A 6,000-nucleotide genomic window follows, 5' to 3' on the forward strand; every position below is an offset into this window, starting at 1 on the left:
GACATGTTATCAAATAAATAATCGCTTTTATTTTACAATGTATTCCTTTAATGTGAATTGATATACACGTGTGGGTGTTAAAATGATACATATTACTACATTGATTGAACCACACTGATCATTTAATTTCCTTCTCAGATCTGTGTTAAAGTGGTTTCTGTTGGTATAGATGGAGAAGAGAGGTCCGATCTAACTAATTTATCTCCTAGATTACAATCACGTCTAAGTACTCTACCACAAGGGGAGGATCATGAAGATGTGTACGTTTTTCATCGGATTGCAAAATATGGCAATGTTGTTGATTATCTTTTAAATTGGTTCCACATGTTTGGTATATTAAGAAATAAACATCACAGAATTTTTTTATATTTCTCTTTTTTCTGCAATAAATCTGAGCCTCGTTTTTTTTTGTTCCACAGCTTGTACTTGTTTGGGGGTGAATCCCAAATATTTTTCCATATTAAAATTCTTGATAAAATCATTTGGTCCCTTATTTATTCTTTTCAGACTTTATATATTACATTTGACTGTAAGGAAGACTTTTCTTCAATGATAACGGACTAACACATGACAGATAATATCCAACATAAACCAACGGCTGACAAACAGGCAGTCATCAGGCAGGGTAATTAAACGTGACAAGAACCAATGACAGAACGGAATCAAAACAAAACAACAATAAAAAACGGTGCGGGGCAACAAAGGAACAAGAGGGAAAGCAGATGCACTAGAAATAGGGCAGGCACAGACAGGACTCATGACCTTGGCTGTACTCATCATTGAGGTCTGGAGTCATTTTTTGACGCTTGTCTTATTTGACTCCTGGCTCAGCCCTCGATTGAGCAATCAGCATGTGACATAAGCCGTAGGTATACTTGGGACGTCCGCGTATGTGCGCCGTCCGCATTACATCATTTCGTCCTCAGGAGGGTCCATGTATGACAGCATATGCATGTAAAAATGTTGAGACATGACACTACACGTTCATCTATCCTAATTTTTTTAATATAGTGTAAATGTTGGAAATCAGTGCTGCCCTGACCGCCTGGTAGAGTAAACAATTGAATAAGAAATCATTTGTATTGCATATACGTGTCGAACACAGCCATCCATGTGTAGCCACGGGGAGTATATTTGGAAAGCTGCGCACACACATATGCGGAAAATAGTATACCCCAGCCTTTAGCAACGCGAGACCGATTCAACAGTAATTGACTCAGTATGCTTTTAAATCGATCTCGCAAAAGTTTGATGTTAAAAGCCAACAGGTCTGCGCTGCGCCCCATTAAGTAAGATAAAGTCAAAATGATGCCGAGATAACCAATCAAATCAAACCAGCACAAAGAAGTGCAATTTAAAAGGACAGGTGCGCAATACCTTAGTTAGTGGATGTGCTAGGAAGATGTAAGTAAACAAAAGCTGACTATCATACAGTTTAATGACGAGAAATATAAAACCACAGTGACACAGTCAAGGTGACAAGATAAGTAACATTACTGCAGCTGAGCCACGTGGGTGTCCAAAATTAATGCGCTACTTTCACTCCTCCAGTAATTCACTTCCCGTTATTCAGAGTGTTTATTAACAAAATTCAACGCCACCCTTTAATTCTTGAAGAGATATTTTACTGTATATTGATTAGATTCACTGTATTGTACTTGTCTGCTGCCTTGAACTTGAAAACGCGACGCATTTGGCACAACGCTTCATCCACAGGTAGCGTGCGTGCACTGACTCTAAATGAGCTTATGGCTTAAATGGACAAATTCACATTATTTGTGAATTTAGCTGTTTTAGTGAGTATCATAGTAAACTACAGATTATGTCTTAATATGTCTTCCGAATGTAAAACATTTTATTACATTCTGTCTTAAAGCCTTATAAATAGTACCTGTTGAAGTCATTAAAGTTACTTAAATAACAAAAGAAGAGACAATCACTCACTGGTCCTGACTGTAACTTCATAAAAAAAGATTAATCCATATTTACTTTTGCCAAAAATCCTTAATGTTGAGCTCTGCTCTTTGAAGTAAGTTGGTTTATTATTGGTTTATTATGCAAGTTCAGCCTTGCATTCTGTTTGTATCTTACAGTTAGTATAATGCATGTAGTAATGAATGCAGGGCAAGAAGAATATTTATCTAATATGGAGTAATGTTTTCTTTCATGGGATGTGGACCCCCTAAAAGACTTGGACACCCCATTTATAAAATTCTAGTTCTGCCACTGCATTATTGATGTGTATTTCAGCATATTAAGTGTATAATGAGTAGGTGCATATTGTGAATGAATTTAATAAACAAATTCTTGATAGAATGATCCTATATTCAGTTAGCCTATATTTACTTTACTGACACAGCAGTGTGCCCAGGATGGTAAAATAATTATTTAAATGTATTACTAATAAACAACACAATCTTGTGCATACTGACATGGTTTGAAATCTATAGGTATTTGATTGTTTTTTTCTGATGTGTTAGAATTCATATATGTAGAGCAGAGAAATAATTTAAAAATATTATTTTTCCTGGGGTGCATGCCCTAGAAAAATACATATGGACCTCGGTATTTAAAAAATCCTCTGTACGGCCCTGCTCATGACAATAAGAATCCACTCTCAATAGTGTATTACGAGCTGTAGGTTTTTTAATCTGATCCCTATATAAAAAATTACGAGCTATCCACAAGTCTAAAAAGCTGATTTGATTTGGGTTAGCATAAAAAATGAATGTTAAGAAATCAGAACAACTGTTTAGATAATAATAAAAAGAATTTAGTTGTTCAGTAACCCGATTCAAAAAGACAGAAACAATCATCCAAATTAGTATGTTAGAAGAAAAAGCATGATTTAAATACACATATTTTTCTTAAAAAAAAAGTCATGTTTGCAAAAGAGATCGCAAACGTTCTCTCCATGGCCCCAACTCCTGTTTGAATGAAACATTAGTGTGAAAGCTAAAATAATTTGTTTTAAATTAAAAATGAATGGGTCTTACATCATTTGGTATCTTATTTAAATGTAGGCCTATGTGTGAATTAGCTGCTTGTATTTTTTAATCTACTTATATTGATGTTTTGAGATTTATGGAACTTATATTTTGTTTACTAATGAATCATTGGAATATTGTATGTAATTACCTTCATCTGTGTATAATTTGCACTCCCATTTATATTGTTCTCCACTTGGCGAAAAAATACCTTGATAAAGGCGATCTACCTTGCTGAAACATTGGTGGTAATTAATAAACTCTGCTTCAGTGAGTGTCAGGCGCCACCTGGTGGGCAGTGTTGAACAGTGCTCGCCATAGCCTACAGGTATACAAATCACTTTTGCACCATTTATCTCAGAGATATTTGGTGCAAAAGAGAGAGCACACGAAAAAGAGTGTTTGAAACTCGTAGCAGCAGATTCAAGCAGTTGTATTTATGTACTTGTGTTTGTGCTAGAAAATATTTCAAAAAAATATATATATTTGTGAAAAAAATTTCCCACACACATGCAACTCTCATCGCACAGATGCACAAACTGATTTGCAAATGTACAAATGTACATATTTTGACACAGGCGTTCAAGTAGGTTTTGCACCATATTTACTGCAGCAACTGCAGCAAAAAACGTGAGCCTGTGAGTCTTCCAATCTGTGACTTGCAAAATGGGACCCGTGCAGCTACACTGAAGGATTTGTGAATGTGTAACTGTTGTGTTGTATTTGAGGGAAATGATAAAATCTACAAGTTTGCAACTCTTCATCTGTGACTTCAAATTTACTGATACACGTGCGGATAATCTCTACAAATACAAATTCCACTTTCACAGGTGTGCAGTTGTTTTGCACCAAATATACATTCATAAAAATGCTGTCCTTTACATCTCCAACATTGTACTGGATGTTTTTCTGGGGTTTGGTTGGTACTTAATTTCTGGGTTGCATCTGATGAATATTTTCGTCCCATACCTTTCTCATATTGTATCTGATGTTCGTGATCTCTTTCTAGTTGTTGACCCAACTTTATGAGTTCTTCAACTGTTCCAACACTTCCACGTAGCTGGGTACCCAAGTAAGGCTTTCCTTTCAGGTTTTTACCTCAGAACGAGCAACCTCCCACCAGTTATGTGCTGTTCCATATACTGCACTACATCCCTTAATGGAAGATGATTTATTAGCCACTTTTCGTAAAGCTAAGAAAGTCCTGCCAGCTAGCTAGGTACAAAAAGGGATTTTTTTAACCTTTATTTAACCAGGAGAATCCCATTGAGATTAAGAACCTCTTTTGCAAGGGTGACCTGGCCAAGGCAGGCAGCAGCATATAAAAAAATACAAACACTTAAGTACAAACAAATAAAAACACACACATACACACACAAAAAAAAAAACTAAAACAAACGCCTCATAAAATCAATTTAGATGCTTACAGTCTAAAAACATTTACATATTAAGGCATCTGCCTCTAAGTCTTTCATTTTTAATTTAAAAGCATTTAGCGAGATTAAATCAGTTAGTTTCAAGTCCTTTTGCGACGTATTCCATGATGAAGGTGCAGAATACTGAAATGCCTTTCCCATTTCTGTATGAGCCTTTGGCACAGAAAGCATAAAAAGGTCCAGAGAACGCAAAAAGTGTTGCCCATTTCCTTTTTGTATGACATAATCACATAAGTAATTTGGGAGCAAACCAAGAATTGCTTTATATATAAAAGTGTACCAATGACATAGCCTTCGGGTGGCTAGAGGAGGCCATCCAACCCGAGTGTATAGCTTGCAATGGTGAGTCAGTGCTTTACAATTTGTAATGAACCTCAATGAAGCATGGTAAGCTGTATCAATCATATGAATATTCTGTGCAGACGTATGCATATATAAAAGATCACCATAGTAAAAATAAAAAAGTGGTGGCCACAAGTCGCTTTTTTACATTAAAAGAAAAACACAACTTATTTCGAAAATAAAAACCCAGTTTTAGCCTCAGCTTTTTCACCATGGTCTGCACATGTGGTTTAAAAGTCAGGGAATCATCAATCAAAAGACCCAGGTATTTATAGGAGTTAACAACCTCTATTTCACTTCCCCCCATAGTGACAATTGGAGGGAGGCTTTGAGGCCTAATTCTGGATTTAGAAAACAACATAAGTTTAGTCTTTTCTCCATTTTAAACTAATTTTAGCTGCATAAGGGTATTTTGAACTTCAATGAATGCAATTTGCAAATATTCAATTGCTTGTACAAGAGTTGGGGCACTACAATATATGACAGTATCATAAGCATAAAAATGGAGATTAGCATTTAACACCTTTTGACCCATATTGTTTATGTAAATGGTAAATAAAAGTGGACCTAATACAGAACCCTGTGGTACACCCTTAGTCACTGTTACAGTATTGGAACATAGACCATCACATCTAATACACTGAGACCTATCACTAAGGTAATTTGAAAACCAAGCAACTGCTTGCTCTGAAAGTGCCGAGTTAATGAGTCTAACTTTCAAAACTTCCTAAATTTTTAAAACTTCCTGATCAACAGTATCGAAAGCTTTGGACAGATCAATAAAGAGTAATGCTGAATGCTGAGCTTTGGACAGATCAATAAAGAGTAATGCTGGATCTGAATTATCAGATGGTCTTCCATAACTTTAATTGCCTTAAGTGATCTGACTTAATTTCTCATTGTTTGGATGTAGCTAACATGGTAAGTATTTGCTGATGGTTGTCTTCCATCTTTTTATTTACGTCTACAAGTTGTTTTTCTTGGAGGGAATTTGCAGAATAAAGTTTGCTGATAGCTCCTTCCTGATGTTTCATGAAATCACACATATTTTCGCAGTTGCCTTGGATTTGAGCAGTAAAATAATGAATCTCCTTTGCAGATCATGCTGTGAGGCTGGTGATGCTAAATAAGAGACACATAGCTGCAAATGGTCACATTTTTTTCCCAGGTGGGAACTTGGACTAGAGGACTGCCCCCTGGAGCTGGTGAAGCAAAATGCCCTTGTGTTTCAGGCA

The sequence above is a fragment of the Misgurnus anguillicaudatus genome, chromosome 9 (assembly GCF_027580225.2).
Source record: "Misgurnus anguillicaudatus chromosome 9, ASM2758022v2, whole genome shotgun sequence".
NCBI classification, from domain to species: Eukaryota; Metazoa; Chordata; class Actinopteri; order Cypriniformes; family Cobitidae; genus Misgurnus; species Misgurnus anguillicaudatus.